This window comes from Ischnura elegans, chromosome 7 (genome assembly GCF_921293095.1).
Source record: "Ischnura elegans chromosome 7, ioIscEleg1.1, whole genome shotgun sequence".
Classification (NCBI taxonomy): domain Eukaryota; kingdom Metazoa; phylum Arthropoda; class Insecta; order Odonata; family Coenagrionidae; genus Ischnura; species Ischnura elegans.
Window position 1 is genome coordinate 4,215,553 of NC_060252.1, and position 21,910 is coordinate 4,237,462.

A 21,910-nucleotide genomic window follows, 5' to 3' on the forward strand; every position below is an offset into this window, starting at 1 on the left:
TGATTTTTACTTACCGAGTTTTCACTATCTATATACCTTATTAATGAGCTGAAGACTAAGTGCTCTTGTATTTTGCATGAGATAGACGTGAGGGATATTGGTCTATAGTTACTAGCATCTTCTTCATCGCCACCCTTAAATATTGGGGTAACGGTCACCTTTTTTTCCAATCTTGAGGGACACGATGCTCCGAGAGACATTTTTCAAATTTTAATTTAAAAATCGGCTCCATTTCAGTTTCCAACTCTTTATAAATTCTGGCGGGAATTTTTAATCGAGGTTTGGGATATTTTGGGGTTGATGGATTTCAGATGACTTTCTTCGCCAAGACAAGAAATAATGATTTACTGTATCGGATTTTTATAAAGTCTAGCAAGGGGAGCGGTATTTTTCTGGGAACAGGTAGTGAATACGCTTTGAAAGAAGAAGTTGAGGATTAGGTTAACTGCGGTGCAACCCAACTCAACGGGGAACATGGCAGAAGATGATGGTATGGTTTACGCGATTCCACTGCGTTGTTTCATGTCCGTTGACCGTCATCAAACATGTAACAACGCTGAGGAAACCCGAAAACCATGAGGGCATCTACTACTCATCGCGGAATCCCTCGAAAGGACGTTTGGTTGGATAATTAGGAGAGCAACCGCCAACCTCTACTAGAATACAAAAAATAAATAGTTGCTCGTTGTGAGAGATTTGATTAAGCTAGACAGAGAATTTATTTGAGACGTTTATTGTTTGGGAGGAAAAACAGCCATGTCATGTACATTGCAGTTGTCATCAATCTTTTTTTATTCTCTGGAAAACACTGACTAATAATTAGTGCCACTCTGTAATTGCAGAGATCCTCGCGGTAAAAAATGGCCGGGGCATTGCATCGGTCGGAATTTTCGGGAGTCTTTCGTTCTGGACTCTAAGGGGCCAGCATATAAGAAGTACGGTTGCAACTTTAGTTTTACCAACCGGTTGGTAAAACTAAAGTTGCTACAGTAGCCTTGGGACCAATTCTGCACAGCAGATCAAAGCACTAACTCATGCTCTACAGAACAAATGTATCACCACTGTTAAAATATGCTTCACCAGTATGGCTGATGGCAAACCAGAAGCAAATTCAATCTAATGAGAATTCGATCATCAGAAAGTTGGTAGGCGCGTCTTGGTGCGTTAGCAGTAAGGATTTACGCAAAGATCTCCACACCATCCCTATGCCAACAGAAATGAAAGCTAATCCAACTATTTTCAAAAGAATCTCTTCTGACACCCCATTAATAGACACCACTCTTTGGGACCACGAACCAAGTGAAACTGAACCCCGATCACATCCTCAATCAGCCATCCTTGGACTGAATGCGATCAATTAATATGTCGTTGAAGTGAGCCCGACACAGCCTTTGGCTGGAGAGAGAGGAAAATGAAGGCGATGTTCAATGGCGTGGCTTGGCACTTGTGGAGGGGGTGGGCAGAGGAGTCCACTTGATTGGTGGTGTCTAGTTGGTGCTGTGCAGCACCTTGCGTCCAACGGTCCCGCCTTAGCCAGAGGAGCGAAGCCTCCCCTCCGGCCAGCGTCTATGGCACTTACAATAGACCTGGGCAAACAGTGAACTAGCGTTCCGACTTCCATAATTTCTGGCGTGCCGCGTTCATGTCGGTGAAATTTACAATAATTCCGAACGGAAAAAATTCCCTTCGATCAGGAATCGAACCACGGACCTTCGAGAGACTCTGCAAACACCACTACACTCTCCGTTTTACGTCATCCCGGTGACAATATACCAAGGTGATAGTCCTCTTGCTTCAATCAAGCATGGCAACACAAGGGCTTCAAAGATGCCACTACCACTGGATGCCTGCGCTAAAGCTTAATGTCGTTGGTTCGATTTTTGGTCCAGGGAATTTAGGTCCAGCGGAATGAGTTCTATCGTTCCGAGGAAAGCGGCAAATCATGTGGAAAATCATATTCACAATATATTACTCTGTTCACACCGTAATATCTCATTTGACCCCGAAGGCAGGCAAGCGTCCATTTGGTAACAACAATACTCAGGAAACTTCTGTCCAAAATTTTTGTTTCCATGAGCTTGCTATTTGTAGGGTTCTGCCTAGAAAATTCATAGGAATAGGTGAATTTAGGGATTGGAATAAATGCCATTGTGTGGACGTGTGCTTTTTCATTGTTCATAACCACTCAGTAAATTAAAAATATTATTAATTTATAGGCGAAAACTATCTGGCAAATTACACACTGGCATCCCAACAATTTTTTCCCGCAGGTAGCTCAAGAGCCAGAGACCGAGATTATGCTCAGAGACCTGGACAATAGGGCGGATCGCAAAAATCGATTTTTTTCAAATCCATCTGGCCCAATGAAAAAAAGTTGTGGGACCGATCAAAAATAAGGCCTGAAAAATTTGAGACCTGTACGTGAACCCCTGACCCTCGCTCAAATGCAATTTAGGGGGGGAGGGTCAAAATTCGAAAAATACAATATTTTATGGTCATTCCCTATAGATTTTGCCGAGTTACTGCCCTTATAGGACAAATATTTCGTGCATTTTGACGTATCTGCCACCGTTTAGCCACAAAATGCCTAATTTGAGTCCGCATCCGCGAAGAAAATATTCCAACGCCCACGCAGCGTCGCGGATACCAGAGCCGCAGGCCGATCCCTTCCCCTCCACGCTCGCTTCTCCCCCTCCCACGCCTCTAACACAGCAAAATTCATCCCGCGCATGCTGCTAGGAGGTCGTTTATCTTTCATAATATAAATCAGAATATAGTAGACGGTAAAAAACGATGCGTAGTGAGACGACTTGTCCCTTCTTTGGTGCCTCGTCGGCGTTAAACAAATCGATGTTACCAACTTTTAGAGAAGTGATGAAATAATTTTTGACCTGCGCGCGCAGGAAAGGAGACTACGGTCTTGAAGACGCCTCTCGAGTGGCTATGAAGGTTTGGGAACTTAGGTTATGCACTTCTGTTCCGGTATTGGCTGACAGCTGTGACTAAATGGATGAATTAGGGTGAAGGCCGCCGGCGTACCCTCCCCGCTCCCCTCTCGAACGCCCCAGATGCACCAAAATTCACACCAAGTGCGTCTTTCTTCGTTAGTCTTACTAATATTTGATTTATCAGCATCGTCCAGTGAGGAACAATCACGAAGGAATTATTCAATTACCTGCTCTCGTCCTCTCTCTCTCTCGTCCGTATGTATAATAAAAGGAATATTGAAATTTAAATTTGAACTTTCATCAATAGATTTTTAAAATCCACAGCGCTAAGCTCGGATATAGCCGAAGGAACCGGAGTCTCTCTGTAATATATCATCAGCGGGTAGTACTTTACGTCGATATTAAAATCCAGCAATTAAAAAATATCTCGGATTGGTCGCCAAACGCATCCTTGCGGAAACGCATATTGGGTCCCTAGATTACCCTCCCAACGTTTATGTCGCAAATCCAAGTCAACATAGTGCAATTAGCAAATAGACCACTGTAAGGGATGAAATACGATTTGATGCTTTCCCGGCGAATGATGTGGGTAAACTCTTTTTGGGGTTCAACAAAATTTATCTCTTAGGATGAGCCCCCAGTCGGAGCTTGAAATGTTGGCCATTATGGAAAAATTAACCCGGTGGGAACCCCAAGAAGAGTCTACCCACACTGGAAGGGATGTTGGAATATGCTTATAGCAAAGGGATGGTGCCTCCTTTTGGGCGGTATTCGCTTGGTACCATCATAATCAAATCCTTTTTAATTCTGTGTATCTAATTTGCACTCGAAAAGGAATCGATAATCGCCGATTTTATAACTTTTGCTAATCCTCCGACGGGGGAGGCAAACCTCCAAAAGTGGGACCCTGTTTCTTCAACTAACACCACACATTCCCCTATAAACTTGTATTGATAAGTCCTCTTCCCTTTTTTCATCAGACAAGAGTATAGTCTTTCATTCCAATAAAATGAGACCCTTTGATGACACCTCTCTTTTCTTATTCACAGTAATTAGCATCTTTTTCTGTCTACGTAAGTAATTCCGGTACACTAGCTTTGATATATCTTACGAAGTTATGACTTTTGCGTCAGCTTAAGTTGCGGGAACGATCATTGCTGTTGCTTGGTTCATGCATATACCTCTATCACAGTTGGCAGACGCATTTTCCCCGAAGAAGTTCCAATTTGAGGTTATAGTCCTTAATGTTTATTTCATGAGGAAAGTAGAGATACAAATCGGCTAATTTCTCGCCATTTTAATTTTCTTCGGATGAATTGATGAAGAAAACTTTTGATACTATTTTCCCGTGCAAGAATTGACGATGATGAATCAACGCTCGCCTCCGATTCCCTTTTTTCCTAAGTTGTCGAGTTTCTTTAGGGTTCAATCCAGCAGCCATCATTTTTCTTTTCGTCAGATTGTCTCTCAAAATACTTCTCATTGGGGGAACCTTATGCTCCTCCATGCACTTACACGCAAAAATATCGCATAATTTAAAATGTTTCTTTAAAATTGTTTGAGTCTTATACTTCAATAAAACCCTACTTTTGGCCTATTTGTAGTATTAGATTTTCCGTAAGTATTAGTACTTCCTGTGGTACCGCTAAATCTATTTAGTCACATTCATAATGGAAGAGAAGCGCGTCACCATAGTTCGCACACCTTCATAGCCACTCGAGAGGCGTCTTCATAGACCGTAGTCTCCTTTCCTGCGTGCGCAGGTCAAACATTATTTCATCACTTCTCTAAAAGTTGGTAACATCGATTTGTTTAACGCCGACGAGGCGCCAAAGAAGGGACAAGTCGTCTCACTACGCATCGTTTTTTACCGTCTACTATATTCTGATTTATATTATGAAAGATAAACAACCTCCTAGCAGCATGCGCGGGATGAATTTTGCTGTATTAGAGGCGTGGGAGGGGGAGAAGCGAGCGTGGAGGGGAAGGGATCGGTCTGCGGCTCTAGTATCCGCGACGCTGCGTGGGGGTTGGAATATTTTCTTCGCGGACGCGGACTCAAATTAGGCATTTTGTGGCTAAACGGTGGCAGATACGTCAAAATGCACGAAATATTTGTCCTATAAGGGCAGTAACTCGGCAAAATCTATAGGGAATGACCATAAAATATTGTATTTTTCGAATTTTGACCCTCCCCCCCTAAATTGCATTTGAGCGAGGGTCAGGGGTTCACGTACAGGTCTCAAATTTTTCAGGCCTTATTTTTGATCGGTCCCACAACTTTTTTTCATTGGGCCAGATGGATTTGAAAAAAATCGATTTTTGCGATCCGCCCTACTGGACAATGACAGCGTCGGATGAAGAAAGACTCAGAACCTTCGAAAGGCATATCCTTCGTAGAATATATGGCTCAGCGTACGAACGGGGGGATTGGAGGGTAAGATATAATGAGGAAATAGAACAGCTGATCGAAGGACAGAACATGGTAAAGTTCATCAAGGCACAGAGGATACCGATGGATGGGACATGTTGAGAGAATGTCAGGAGATGAGATAGCAAAACGGATGGTTCAAGGGAGGCTATTCAAAGGAAGGAGACCCAAGAGCAGATGGATGGACCAAGTGCAGTGTGACCTGGGCAAGATGGGAGTGAGAGGTTGGCGGGAGAAAACTGCCAATAGGATTGCATGCGGACAAATTGTGCAGCAGGCGAAGGCCCACACTGCACTCTAGCGCTACGAAGAAGAAAAAGAAGTTTCAGGGCCTAATTCATCACCCTCTAACCTATTCTTCCAACGGTTCATCTTCCTTGTGGATGTGCTCTGATATCCACGACGGCTTTTTACTCACTCCGATAGCACAGTGCCTAAATTTTGCGCTCCTTTTTTGATCGATCGTATTGCTTTTCGGAGGAAATGGACGCTCCTGAGTTGCGAGGTGCATGAGTCACTTTTTTTTGCATCGAAATCCTAACAAACACAACACTTGGTTGAACTTAAAAATTTTTTTTATCAAAAACACAGTTTTACACCATATAAACTCAACGCGTTCCAATTATTTTCATTATCTAGGCCTAAGAGGCCATTTCAGCTGGCTGTTTTTGCAATTTTCCGATGATTATTTTATAAATTTTCTAAAATCTCTCTTTCGTAATTTTAATTTTTCAATAATTAACAGAACCATTTGAGAAAACCTTAGATGACTATGTTTTCGGTACATAAGGCCATTATTGTCATTGCATTGGTTTGCAAATGTCATGAACGTGAGCTCTGTCCCAGCTCACCCCCATTCTCTCCTGCTGATGCCATTTCATTTTACCACGCTCATAAAAGGCTTTCAGGCTGTGCTCGTCGCTGACAGTTTTATATTTATACGTCTAATCCACAAATTAGTGACTACAAATGTCCTGGAGTGTTAATACTAAGACTCATTTCTAGCCACTAAATGTATACTTATAAAGTGAGCGGCCGCCGGCTGTCAAGTCCGCTAGAGGGCGAAGGTCCCTCTCATTTGTGCACACCAGTGCCACTCAGGTGCCGGCAGCACACAGCAGACTTAACGTGGTATTATTTGACATTTGTTCCTTCATTATAGGAAATATCATTGTTAATAGCAATTTATATCATACTTAAACACATCAGATACTCTTAAACATCTTCTATGTCTGCCTTAGATTCCTTTCCAGCCATCGGCCATTTATAGTGGATCAGTGCGGCTGTGAGCCTACGATGCGACCGCACTCATCGCGGTACAACGTGAGCATCAACAGCCCAACGATTAGAGAGAACCAAGGATATCTCATACCGGCTGATGGGAGTTGGCCAACGTGCGGAGGCATCAGAGTAAATGTAAATAATGCCGTTGTAATTCTAATGAGTCGAGTTTCATAAAATCCTGTTTGCTTCTCCGTTTTCGTGAGCTTTTTACTCAACGGAAACCAAATGGCTAGTAAAAATGTGCAACACGGAAGCCTACGCTCTCAACGAAATTAATCAATCAGGCCTATCAGAGTCGTCATGTGATCAGTGACGTGGTCATCCCATTGTCCGAAGCCGAAAACCGCCCTTGCCCGCGATCACCCTCGAGCGAGGGATTTGAACGGCCGTCGCGTCGGAGACTTTAACGCTCGTCTGCGTCTCCCCGCAACTGCGCCTTCCCCCTCCCTCCCTCCCTCCACTCGTCGCATTTTCACCGTGCGTTGGATGCGAGCGGTGGGCAGTGTGTTCGCGGGGACGGGCGGTCAGTGCTAGTGCTAGTGCGTTCAGTGCTTGGAGACGATTTCCTCCGGTTGGCCAAGGCTCACAGGCGGAGAAGAAGTGACACTCAGCGGTAAGTGGCACTTTATTTTTCAGCAAGGGATCCAAGTGATCCTTTTCAATGGTGTCGGCAGTGTACATGGGTATTTGTGCAGCCCCATGAGCATGTTGAAAGAAATCGCGATAAGTCCGTTTATTTTCATAGCAAAAACAGCCGTGAGAGCCTACCTTAGTTTTATCTTTTGCTGTTATGTAACCAAGTACAATTCTTCTTCAAGCATTTTGAAGGAATTTTAAATATCACAGAATTTGATTATTGCCCCTCTTCCAGTAAGTATATGCTTCGTACTTTCTTGGTTCTTGTCTCTATTAAATAAGTATTATCACTTTAATAGATGGATCGCACGCTGAAATTTAAGTAGCTCCTAATGTAAGCAGTACCTACGCATCACACAAGAGAGTGGATTTTTCACGCGCACCATGAATCTTATAAGCTCTTTAGATCACAAATTAGCCGTGTATCAAACAGTTTTTGTTTTCATATTGGATCTTTTACGAAAAAAAATCGTATGCTTCGTACTGTCGTAGGCATATTTACGTTGACCAGATTTCCGTTTTTATAGGTAATGAGGCAGTTTCGGCCAAACATAATTAAAACCACAATTATTTAAGGAAAAATAAAAATCCTTCATTGAATGCATCTCAATAGTAATTGCATATTCACCTATTAATAACATTCCTGAATGATTGACACCCTAATCCCAATATGAGGAAGTCAAGCTAAATGTAAGCAGTTCATAGGGGGATAAATGTGCCACAATCAGATCGCCATGTGCAATTTCAATTTCATTAAGAATGTTATTCTGCCGGAGAAGGCAAAGCGATCTATGGATTTAGAATATGAGCAGGTTGTTCCTTCAAAGCTCACAATTTCCCGCGCTTTATCGGATTGTTAAGATGCCGTAATGCATGCCAAGTTTTGTTTTTCTCGAACTAGAAATGAATGTAAACGTGAGGGGAGAGGGACACAACAAAGGAGACACAATGAGAACTGTTCTCCTGAAAAAAGATCTGAATGAGACCACTTACACGGTGATCGGATCTTTTGATTGAGTACTGATAATTATCTATTTCGATTTAAAGAATGATTAAATAATGAGATATTTTCACCAGCAGAATTCTTACCATAATTAGACCCAAAGTCATTCATTCGGAATTATTCCTCTCAAATACGTGTGAATTTGTTGATTATGATAATATGTAATTCATTTCCGATTCACCGTCAAATGAGATGAATTCCGACTATCTAGACAACCGTTATCTTCTCGTTTTTGGGAAAAATAATTCCGGCACATAGTTGTATACTTGATTACAGTTTCCGTCAGATGTGAACTTGAACGTAGCATTAAGTCAAGAATAAAAATTTATATACCGGTTAACTGTTAGGGCTGTTTCTCAGTCAGGCAATAATTAAGATGGCAAATCTGTATGAAGAGCATTAATTCTTTGCCTCACCATCAAAAAAACGAGGAAAAAATCATTATGCATATTAACTGTTACTCTCAGTACTTCATATAAAAGGATGTTTCCAAATACTTAATTCTTTGATTTTCCTAGAGTTCGAATTTCTTTATTTGAACCACATCATGACAATAAAGAGCAAAATAATTACATAAAGTAATAAAAATATTAATAGCTCCTAAATATGTCTCACCCATTGAAATATCCTGTAAACAAGAGTCTCGAGTGATTAAAATAAGTGAATGTGGGTATCTTACGGTTTACAGAGGAGAGCCATCTTGCAGTCGCGATTTGTCAATACTTAATTTAGGTATGACAGAAGTATATTCCATCATTTTCATCTATATTTGCTTAGTTCTTCCTACGAAATGTTTTTCGCTGAATGGGATCTTATCTCACATGAAGGTGCTCTAAGCACAAGTGCTTTATCCTTGAAGTGTGAATGGCACGCTCGAACATTACGGACTGAGTTGGCATTGCAACCGTCGCGAGGCCAAATAATACGGAAACTTTCGATCCTTGTGAAATATCATGTCTGCCATAGCTCTCCGGGCATAAACATTTCTAAAAATATTTCTGCTTCAGCTGTATCATACATTTGGCTCGCTCAATGTGTAGAAGTATCGGAAAGTAAGGCGCATTTTGGTTTATGTAGTGCTTGTTTTTCGTTGGAAATATTGGCTTGATACGATAATATTGGGATTAGTGGAATATTTTCAAGTTATCAAAATAAGATTATAGACACCAATGCTGTATGCCTGGCGTTACACTCAGCGTTGGCGTCATGCGATGACACGCATACTGGTAAGTCAACTAATATCGGTGATCAAAATATCCTCACACCCCACAAATGAGACGTCTTCAGGCTAAATTATGAGTGAAACTCTATAAATATTGGGATCCTATCTTTATAAATAAAACCATATAGGAAAATCATTTGCGAATCACATATGAAAATATTTCACGGGTCAAAAATAAGTTATCAATACACGTTAATGCACCCTGCACAATAGAAAAGTGGATACTATTTAGTTGGAAGCGAAATACTGGTCTAATTGCTTAATCGTGGAAAAAATGTCGATTAAACAATAATCGATTATCTTCGTTCTCTTCGCGTAAAATAACAAACATATCGAAAGGTAATGAATTGCTCCTTAATGAAATTTAACTGCGAATTACTGACGTTCCTTGCATAGGACGCCGTAACAAAACTATTGAAAATATTACCGGTTCGCGATCTTGTTAATCCTTTTTCTCTCACGAAATATATCCATCTAAATAGAAAGCGGGAGACTATTATAAACAATTTTAATTGTTTGGTCATTGAAACACTCTCAAACTGTTAAAAATGAATCGCCATAATAGCCAAATCACCAGATACATGGATCTGAGAGAAAGACTCGTTTGGAAAAAAACAAATGCCTGTAGATGATGACGGTCATTTCTGCTACTGAAAAGCAAAGCATCTAAAGATTTCCCTCTGAACTTTTTGGGCAGTAACAAATCTTATTCATCTAATCAAATCTTTATTTAATCACCTAGGTTTAGAATTTGGACCACATAAAACGGTAGGGGTCTTCGACGCTAATTTAATGAAATTTGAACGAGCTGAAAAAATACTTTGAATAAAACATCCCTCAACGGGGACCCGAACTGTCTTCCATAACCTTCTCAGCAACACACGCGGCCTACTAGACTGCCGCAGTTCTTTTGTATGCAAGGCTTACAATACGTAAAATATAAACCGACATTGAAAACCGAGGCATGTACGCAGTTAATGCACATGGAAGAAACCATTACATTCAACGAAATAAACAAAGAATGATGCATTTATGGTAATCAAATATCTTCTCCCTTTGAGCTCACTTGCATTCACGCACAAACGAAATATTTGCGGGGTAACTGCAAATGGAGTAAGGGAAACTAAATTTTGTTGTGAAGCACAATTGGCGCCAAAAATCTTGCCCTTAAATTATTGAAAGTGACTCAACATTGGTTGGTTATTGGCGACGCACACGACCTCTCTAAGCGTGCAGTGCGCGATCACAGTGCCGAGGGCGGTATGCAGGTGCCACACTCGTGAACCCAAGTTCGGAAACGACTGAAAACAAATCCGTTACACTGCCAGTAACTTAACTGTTAATTGCCATCGTCATTTAACAGACATGAAGCAACGCGGTGGAGACCCAGAAACCACGAAGCATCTTTTACTAATTGCGGAAGTCTTAGCAAGAGCGTCTTCGCTCTCGATGACTCAAGTAATGTTATCGTCAAGTGTAACGTGATTCTTTTCCGGTAAATTCTTTGCGTGACCTCTTTTCGGGATCTTCTCCGGTTAGATCCGTTCACGGTATATCACTAACGTTTCCACGGACGACTCGTCCATAGCCATCAGAGTGAAATTGTTCGAGTGAACGTGGCCGGCCCCCGATCTCATCCACCCCGATGGCAAGCGGTGGAGACCCCGAGAAGAGGTCACGTGATCTTAGTTCCCTTCTTTGCTCACTTCTTTTTTCCGGTTTCGGTCATGCCAGCCGCGCTGACCTTGCTTTGGCGGCAGGGTTACGAAGAACTACTGATATAATACGGCAGCCAAGGCGCGTTCAAGGGCTACCGACCTCCGGCGACCGATTTACCAGTTTTTACCATCGGTGACGAGCGCCGCCGTTGTGTGCATTAGCGAGGTCGTGGCCAGTTAGTTCCTCGAATGTGGACGACGCTCTCGATGGGTCTTCCTCGGCGGGCCATAGTACCTGCTACCTGCTCACGAGGGTGTTTGCTCTAGCGCGACACGACAAATACCTACTGCATTCAAAACGAAAACCCTTTCAAGATATGTCCCCGCGAAAGTTGACTCAAAGCGGAAGGAGTAGGCATACAATCCAGTCAGCTATCCCGTTGACATCGAGCGGTGTATTGTCCGAGCATCACAAGATGGCGCGGGGCCGCAATCAGAGTAAACTTTTGATGCCAGTTGGACGAGGTGGAGTGACGCACTTTGTGAAGCAAATATAGCAGCTTACATTGCCATAATGTGATAATGCCAGTTAAATATTTTGCCTTACTTTAATGAGTGAAGATGTTTCTTACACACTTGGCCGTTTTATTTTATATCATTGACTAATAACTTTGAATATCACCGTCGGCTTCATAGGGACGTTATTACTTTGTGATGTACTAATGCGAGTGAATTTAATCTTGCATTGCTAATTGTATCGACGTGCACTTCCCTAATTCCCTGAGATTGATTGTTAATTATCAATTACGCAGGATAGATATAGTGTAAATTTCCTTTGCGACGGTTCGTCTCCTTTGCATCGTAATAAACAATAAAAATTGCAAATTTTACCGATGAAAAGTAATTAAATCAGTGGTTACGTAATGTATATTTTTCACTATTGAAGACGTATGTATGGTCGTACACTTCCGGGGTGGTTTCGTCTTGTCCGAGGAGAATGGCAGTGCCAATGCAGGAAACAACCTCTCATCCAAGGTGTATGGAGCTTCGACAGATGCGAATTTCACTGATGAGTCTCGTTCTTTGAAGGTGATAAGGGCGGATGTCCTATTGATCGCACGTTTGCTACTCAAATGGCAACTTATGATGGTAAAACCATTGGGCCGCAGACTTTTTCACATAACCGAATACCATTACCCGGCAATGAAAATCATTCTGACCCCAGCTAACATCAGCATTTTCTCTCTTACACAAGTTTTTTCTTCGGTACATCTAGTTGCGATATTTGGGATTGAGGGTGGTTATTGTCCCAATGCACTACATTGGATAGGTAAGCTGTCCGCATTGCCTAAGAGCTCTTTCTCTTTGGTGAATTTAAACGTTTGTAGTACGATGATATTTCTTAGATACGGGTGTGTTAATGGGAAATTTATTATTTATATTTTTATAGTTAATGAGACGGTGTTTTGATAATGAGGTTTAATAGATTTTGATAATGAGTCTTTTTTTTACTACCGCTTGGTGCGTGTCAAAGCAATTGGATATCGTTCATATCACGATCGCATGATCGAACGGCACTATTAGATTTTCTTAACCGCATGGAAACTCGAGAAAAGTTTATTCAGGTTATCATATCGTCACAAAGATGAGATAATATGTAGCTAGTCAGAAAACCCTTTATCACCAAAGCTGTATTTCAATTAAAACTCTATTCTAAGAAAACGTTTGCATGCTGCATCGTCTTGGAGTTCTGGCCCCTTTTCAAATGCGAAATCTAAATTTAAATTTAATAGCGCTTTAAGGATACCGCTTGTCGCTATTTCTGACTGGTCGAATCTGCATGTTTCCAGACAAAATAAAATTTGCCCAAAATACGGTAGCGTAAATGTTTATCGCATTTCAATGTAATTTGAAGCGCAGAACAAACAGTAAGCATAGAGATCGATGGCTGTAATCGAAAGCTGTGCTTTAAGAAAGTAAAAACAGCTTTCTAGTAAAAATGCTAAACATGAAATAGAATAGAAAAATTTTAAAAAACGTTGCGAAAAATAAGCTTCACAACCGTTCGACGCTCATCAAAAAATGTAACGCGTACTGCATGCCATGTAACACAGTTCAGAGAATAGCAAACTGCCTAAACACACGCTGATAAAATTTTATTAATTTTTTTCTAATTTCACCTATGTTGGTGAATCGACTGAAGCTTACTTTTATGAAACCCATGTTAATTTTCATTCCATGATTTATATTTATTACACAAAAAACGGGATGAACACTTAAATGTTACCGTAGTATTTTGGTAAATACGGCGGATGGCCGATACATTGCAAGTTATTTTCGAACGGAAAGTAAACGTTTTTATCTCGAAGTTTTGTACAGTAAAACTGGAGCGGTGTAGTTTAAGGTTGACCTTGAGGAATTGAAATGGTCTGCCATTACTTATGTGGGGTCAAAGATTAATCACATTCGTTAAGAAATTGAGAATCGTATTCTACTTGCTGGAAAAAAATCAATTAATGTAATAATTTTCTGCTCCAATTTCATTTCCATCATAGACGATAATATAGGTACCACAATTTTTCACCCATATAAATATATTCATTTTCTTGCAAAACACGTAACCTGATTCAATAGCATTTGGAGTCCTTTGAGTAGGGAACGGCCTAAGAATATGGAGGGAAATTCCAATTCAGCGGAAACTTTGAGTTTGTGGGTGAAAGAAGTACCAATATAGACTGAGTGAGGACTTTCACTACTCCGCCGATGTTTTTCCTCTTTGCTCGGAGGCTTTCTCATGTTGCACGAATCCATCTATTTCCGAAGGGACACACGATTACGTGTACCGCAACCTGCACTTGCCACTCTTCACGAAGAAGAAAGTGAAAACTCGAAGCGAATGAGCAATCGGAAGGACCCCAAGAATGTGTCGCGATCGCCGGACACTGTGAATTATGTGTCGCGAGCTGCAGATTTGGAAATGCTATAGTATTTGGAGGAGGTGACCGACAGCTGAGGGGCCATAAATATTTTTATGCAGGATTCTCCACTCCCCCAATTCCATCGAATGCCGCCGGTCGCTCCAGTCGCTGCGCTATCCCGCTTTAGATACGCTACGCGGCAAATGTAATCTTTTCTTGCTAAAAATTAGGATCCATATGTAAACAAAATATACCTCAATTCGTTTATATTAAACTCAATTTTACAGGAAAAAGTGTAAACATTTTCAGGTGATTTTTTTTTCGTTTAGAATGCGATGTAAATATGTGATACTGTGCTTTTGTTTTTATAAATTCTCTCTACTCGAAATTAATTTCATTATTTTCACTGAAAATTTTGTTTCTACGCGAGGAAGTATTTTGAGCACATGCGACGTCTGATTTTTTCCCATTTTTTCACGAGGAAGCTTCCTTTGAGTTATTTTCCCTCACGCATTTTTGTTCCGACGCGTCCAAGCGAGGTGCGTCCAAGGACTTTAAATGGCGCGACCGGAGTTTAAGCCCCTTATTCGCCAATTGGCGTATTGGCGGCGGTTTCTAGAAACATTTTTCCCGCGCGCTATGGTTACAAAAATTTTATCAACAAATCATAAATTTTGTCAAATTTTATTTGTTATTAAAGCAAAAACCGACCCAACCCAAATCAACCCAAACCAACCCAACCCAACCCAAACCAAAAAATAGTTCTAGAAACCGCCGCCAATACGCCAAGGGGCTTAAACTCCGGTTCACCCCTTTAAATATTCAGATAGATAGTTGGTGACTTCCTCTTCGTTTATTACAAAGTTAAAAGATTTGAATTCATGCAGAGTACACGGACATTACTGATAATCAACAATTGCTTGGAGATTTGTTTACACACACGGTAGTTATGTGTTTGTTGACAACTAAATTCGAGCTGAGCTTACCTCTAATTCAATTATTTTAATACTATTTTAATATTACTTTAACATTTTTAACATGTTTGAACATTTAAATTTTTTTAAATATTGTTAAAAAGATCAGCCAATACATTAGTAAAAGCGAAAAAAATCTTATTTTTTTTGACCGTCTTAACAATCAACTCCTAAAACCATATCTCTAAGATAAAGTTGAATTTTTTTTGTAAACTTTTCCTATTTTTTAATGTCCAATATGTTATCCGGGGCTGAGACGAATCCAAAGAGCCTAATGTCACTAAAATCGGTGTAGCCGTTCTCGAGTTATAAGTGTTCTAACTAACACGATTTTCGACTTTCTTTTTAGATATATATAGATATATATAGATAGAAGAAGAAGAAGAAGATTGAGTTTATAAGTTGAAATTTCAACGCTCTGCGTAGTAGGAAAACAACATAACCGGAAAGCTATAAGCTATAACCATAGCGATTAATAATTCTCTTGGTGGAAGAAGTTAAAGCAAAATTCACCTATAAGGCGCTTCTCGAGAGCCTCTTGGTACAGATGGCTCGCATTCAAATGAGTGACCGCTCGCAGAAAAGATGATTGATCGTCCCCAACTCTGGAGGACTTTCCTTCCCTAGCTCACCCTCTCTGGATTTAATATAAGTTCATGGTCATGTGACTACATTAATGGTTTCATTTTGCATATTAGTATGGGCTGAAATTGAAAATATATTGGAGTACTGGAGGTGGATTTATCATCCATCATGGGGTGCACAATTCATGTGGTATTAAATGTTGCACATGTCCCGTCAACATTTCTATTCAATTATGTAGCAATAGAAATAGAGAGGGAGGTGGGAATGTTGCTCAAATTTCCCTCCGACTGATACTATAGATAATAGCGAAACTCCATTTGTTGCAATACTTTTGAACCTGACTGTACATTAGGCCGGTCCTTATTTTTCAGAATTGCGAAAAGTTATGTTTTCCTAGTCTCAAAATGATCCAAATTAGGTTTATATTCACGTGTTAAAATTTCGTTACTTTATAATAACGGCAACCCGTGCCCCAAGGGCCCTAAGTACTAAGGACCCTCAATTGAGTTTTTTGGAGCAGAAAAAGTGCTATTTATTAGTAAAACGTAAAAGTAAAGCTCTGTAGGGCTGATTTTCTGTTTGTTTAGACCTATCTCTAAGCGTTTATGAGATATCGTCCGTCGTAATGCAATCCACCCCCCAGGGCGCCACGCCGCACCTCGGCGCCGCTGAGGTAGGGCCCGCAACACTTACTAGAGACACCCCCTCCACCCCCTCTCCTCCCTCGACAAAGACTTTGCTTCTGATGACAATATTTACATGCTAGTGGTAAATAATTGAACAGGTTGTTCCTCTTGTATCATGGTTAATGTTGTTTAAGCCTACAATGTCAATTTTAACCCTTCAGTGCCATCCTATGCACTGGATACCGACCCCTTAAACCTTAATTTGTTGCCACCATACGGCTGCGAACCATTCCAGCAAGTTCCAAGATGCTCTTTATGTACAGAATATTAAAAGCATGTGACACAATTGTGTCAGTGAATTATAAAGGAATGAGCAGGGCTTCCATGGAAGTGGAGTGCAATTGCAAGGCTCCAACACTAGATAAAAATATTCAAAAAAGAAGAGACGAGGCAGTCAGTTCACAGACAGTGGAGAGATAGTTCTAGTGTATAGGGTGCAAAGGATACGAAGAGCTAAGTTTTTTAGGATGTAAGGAGAAAAATGGTGAAATAACTAGTTTATCGTGAATACACGTGACGTTCATTTTAAGAATAGGCCAACAAGGAAAGGCATGAATAAAGACTAAATCCAGGCATTAAACTGGTTGTAAAAGAAAGTGAAGAAAAACTTGGCTGAAAGTTACCTACAGTGACAATAGTACTGTGTGTTTTCTCTATCACCAAATGTGTTCGAGATGCATGAGACTTAGTGCGAGAAAAAACGTAAGAAATGCGTTTCATCCATGGTACAAAACGATAATTCCTGTTATTACGGAAAATAAGGCGATTGAAAAGTTAGAAAAATTACGCAAAGAATGGATGAACGTGCGACGAAATAAAAAGAGAGCGCGAAATACAATGGATATGAAGGGAAGAGAATCTTTCGTAACAAAACTTGATGATTTGTTTGACATTGCAAGGAGTGGTGCCATTGAGTTATTGACGCACGTGGAGGAAAGTGCAGTTAATCTCTCGGACAAATGTGCTTGGGCTGAAGAAGTAAAATTCTTACGCAATCAAAGAGGAGCGCGAAATGCAGTTATTACATAGTGGAATAGATTTCAATATATTCAATAAGATTGTAAAAGATGTGGTTCTCCGCTCCTTGTGGTGCATCTGCTCCCAACAGTGACGCGCAGTTCCTTAAAAGATTTGTTAATTACGAAAGTATTAACCTGGACATAGAGAAAGCAGTACAAAAGAGGTTTCCAAGCCACTTGTGGTACCTGAGTGAGGAGTTGTAGGCCTGTCATTCTTTGACGGATCCTTTTCTATGTATGAAAAGGAAAACGTGATACGGCGCGCCGTATGAGGACATGTGTGGGAAAATATGATCCACCGAAGAAGGCATTCTATAAGCATAAAGACATGACTATTGTATCTATATCAAATTTTGTCACTACTAATTGGAGAAAGCTATTTAATACATTGTAAATATGCAATCCATTCTTTGATTCGCACATGCGAGGATGGGATGAACATCCAAGAACGATTTGCAAATTGTTCGGGGTCCTCAAGAGGTAAATGACTGTGCAGAGAGAGGGGGAACAAATTCAAGGTCTTAAGTCAATCACGTAGAAGGAAGAGAGCTTTCAAAATGTGTTACTAAGTGTGAATTTTCATCGTAGCACAACCCTTAACGTGCGCAAAGACGCTTTAATTGCCAAATATGGGGTGTCAGTGAAAGATTAGAAGTACTCAGAAAATGTATTTTATTTTGGTTGATATCTACTGAAATTCATGTACAGCGTGAAAATAAATTGATCAATTGGAATGGAAATATTGTCATGACAATTCAATTCTTTCAAACGTAAGCACATTTCTTCAGAGGCCATATCTTGCCAGTGGGAGCAAAGACTTTGTCGAGGGAGGGGAAGGGGTGGAGGGGGTGTCTCTAGTAGGTGTTGCGGGCCCTACCTCAGCGGCGCCGAGGTGCGGCGCACAGTGGTCCGGATCCGGAAAAAGGTGGACAAAAATCATTTTTTCGACTTTCTTGAAACTCATTTAGACTATAGAAGTTATGTAGTAATATGTCTGGGGTATCACCTTTCATGCTTACTTTTTTATAAAAAAAAATGCTTGCTTAGATATATTGCGTCAAAGTAACACTATTTCTAATGGAAACTTGATTTTTCCGTTTTTTCGAAAATTACGCATTTTAGATTTATTTTTGGCTTTACGCCGCCAATTATATTCGTAAAATAACTTTGCACTATAGTAATATAGACATTTCTCTGTCATAAAATATATATTTCAACCTTATAGAGATGTTGATGATTGCTGTAGAATTATTTGAAGGGGAGTAATTTTTTTCGGAAAAATTCGCATATTTGTTGAGTTATAAAAAAAGTGACGTCGATTTGCGCGAACTCGGCTATTGGTGACAATAAAGTACAGTATTATAAAGATATTAGTAAAGAAATCAGCTGCAAATCTGTGCGAGTCAGCGAATAACAACGATTTATGTTCCCAGCCGCGGTAGACGTGAGCGTCGGCACGCTAGCATCAGCGCAGTGTAGGCACATGGTAAAATGTGACTCCCAATGTTTAATGGGCCAGAATTACAAAAATAAGAATTTTAGCATTTTAAAACCTATTTTATACTTTGTAATCATCCAAACTTTATCTGTGTGTGGACCAATAGAATAATTTCGCAGCAATTTTAATTAGATTAAGCGCAGTTGGGACGCTGGGAGAGGAGATAAAATATTTTCGTCGATCGCTTCTCAGAACGACTTCAATCGCGATTTGGTAATACATTGAAGTAAATACGACAGGCTACATGCACTGCTACCGGGAAAACCCACAACCGCCTTCCCTTTCTTTCAATCCGAACGGGCAAGAGACCCGTTACCCGAACACGTGTCGGACCTCAGGGAAGTGGGAAGGGGTCTTTAGTCGGGACATTTTGCCATCTTTTGTCATTTTGCTATTTTGCCACTTGGTGCACCACCCAACTTGAGTTTATTGCTTTTCTAGGGGCGGTCTGGCTTGCAAGTGAAGCTGCACGTGTTAATAGGTGAGGGCTTTACCCTCCACCCGCTTCCTTTTGGACGGATTTTATTACAGGTCCGCCGCTAGTATGTATTTTCGCTCAAAATCCAAATGTTTCACATTTTCTTTACGGGGTCCAACCCTACCCCAACAAGTTATCCAGGGGAATACCCACATTTCCATTGGTAAAGATTACTCCTCTTTATAACCCCATCCAAATTTCGGTCGAAACATTTTGGTACCCTTCAGTTTAAACTTTTCTGTCGATGTGAACACCTACCCATCACTAATTGCGAGGTCCTATTTTGGCTACAGTTTTTGTGATTTACAGTGATCTCGCAAAGAAGTTATAGTGTTGTGATAACTAAAAAAATTGTGATTAAGTGATTTATTAGTTCCTGACAACCACATAAATAAGGATTATGGAGCAGGTATACTATGTTTCATTTATTTCCGTTTTTTTTAAATTGGTCTGAGACGAGGCACCGCACTAATTTTTCAGATTTTCCCTTCTATTTGATATTTAAACTTTTTAGAAAGAAGACTGTTGTGTAGCTTTTCGCAAACCTGTGTTTTTTATTGTTGACTGTCAACAATGTCATGGGCATTTACGCGGCGTATATTGCACGAAAAAATGCTGTAGAAAAAAGAGAGTCTATAGCGAGATATCTAAGAGAGTTGTTTCAGATTACACGGAGACGAGGAGGCAAAACTAGAGCTTAATAATTTTTTAAAGATTTTTTTTTATTCTAACGAGAGAAGATGGCGAGCTAGTTCGCGATCAAACTCATCTTTTTTGTAGAGGAATTGCACTTGGCTGGACAAAATTGTTGATTTCCCTGATGTTGTATTTCGCAACCTTCAAAGCACCTCAGGTTCGTATTTTCCTTGTATTCTAATTGTGATATGGGGTCCCCTGGGATATTGTTCTAGTAGTCTTATTTTTTAATAGGTACCTACGAATTTAAAAAGAGAATGGGCCTTTTAGTTGATGTGCCGGAGCCAAAATATGGTACATCCAGTGATGGAAACTTAGCTAGGCGCTTCTTCTCGCCTATCGGCTGAAGTTACTGGCGAGGGTCAATATTTTTGAATGCTTTCTTTTTATTGTTGCTCTTTGTTGCACATCTTTTTATTATTGCTCTATGCAGTACTTTTCACATGAAATAACATAGTTAATTAATTTTCAGGAGTAGAGAAAGAGTTAATCTTTCAATTCTCAACAATTATAAGGTCTTTGTCTTGCGGATTTTTGATTGATTCAGTAAAATTTAAAAAGTTCTGTATGGATACACTTCACACTAATGAGGATATTTTCCAGAGACTGATCCTAATATCGGATCCTTTTAATAGCAATTAGGAACTGAGCTAAACAAATGCCGGGGCCTTAAAGAATTTCCGCAGGAGGTTCGTGATCTCTTGGTCTTGTAAGAGTCTCAAAATTCTTCGAGTGAATGAGAAGAGGAGGATGGGTGGGATTCAGAAGAATCTGATGCTGAACAATTATAATACATAATTGTAAATTTATGAGGAATTAACCATGCTTTTATGAGAATAAAAGAGTCACTTAAATACTATTTTGACACTTATTTAGTAATTACTTTTTAGTCCATACAGAAGAATCTCATGAAATCTGGAAATCGCACCTCTTTAACGTAAGTCAATGTACCCAAAAACCCTACTTTTAGCCGTTTTTTTGTTTATTGACTAATTTGAAAGATCACTAACTCATTCTATACAACTAATAATCATTTATTTTCATATTTTATCATGATTACCGTTTATCTATGCAGTCAGCGTTACAATTAGCCAGTTAATAAGTTAAAGTTCCACGATATCGCATGAAATAATAGTTTTTTCGTAAAAATAACTGCATAAATGAAAATAGCTCGCCAAAAAACATGTAGGGAGCAATTTTTAAAGACATCCAACGAAAATCTGATTTTTGTCCAACTTTTTCGCGATCCGGACCACTGTGCGGCGCGGCGTGGCGCCCTGGGGGGTGGATTGCATTACGACGGACGATATCTCATAAACGTTTAGAGATAGGTCTAAACAAACAGAAAATCAGCCCTACAGAGCTTTACTTTTACGTTTTACTAATAAATAGCACTTTTTCTGCTCCAAAAAACTCAATTGAGGCTCCTCAGTATTTAGGGCCCTTGGGGCACGGGTTGCCGTTATTTTAAAGTAACGAAATTTTAACACGTGAATATAAACCTAATTTGGATCATTTTGAGACTAGGAAAACATAACTTTTCGCAATTCTAAAAAATAAGGGCCGGTATACTGTACATCAAGCCAGTGATAAGAATGTTTGTTTTTTATTTTTAGGATTCTGGGGTAGTTCTCATCCCCTTTCTTCCTCTCCGTCCCATAGTTACCTCACTGGATTGGATATTGCATACTCACACTGAAAGAAAAAATTGGCTGTGGTATCCAAGAGTTGGATCCCACACCCAATTTAAATGGATGCTGGGGCGCCATCCAATTAGTTGGATGAGGCAGCCATTTTAAATGGCTGGGTAAGAGATGGCTGTGACAACCAAATCGTTGGATACCACAGCCAGCGTCGTTGCGTCTTATACCCAT

At 40.2% G+C, this 21,910-nt stretch overlaps 1 protein-coding gene across 2 annotated transcripts in view; it reads left to right on the forward strand.

Annotated features, from left to right (window-relative positions):
• Positions 1-7,166: 7,166 nt before the first annotated feature.
• The window catches only part of LOC124162528 (arylsulfatase B-like), a 73,093-nt gene continuing 58,349 nt past the window's right edge, over positions 7,167-21,910 (forward strand). For both annotated transcript variants that reach the window (XM_046539097.1, XM_046539098.1), the window contains exon 1: positions 7,167-7,276. The gene's annotated coding sequence lies outside the window, so the exon portion shown is untranslated. The remainder of the gene's footprint in view (positions 7,277-21,910) is intronic.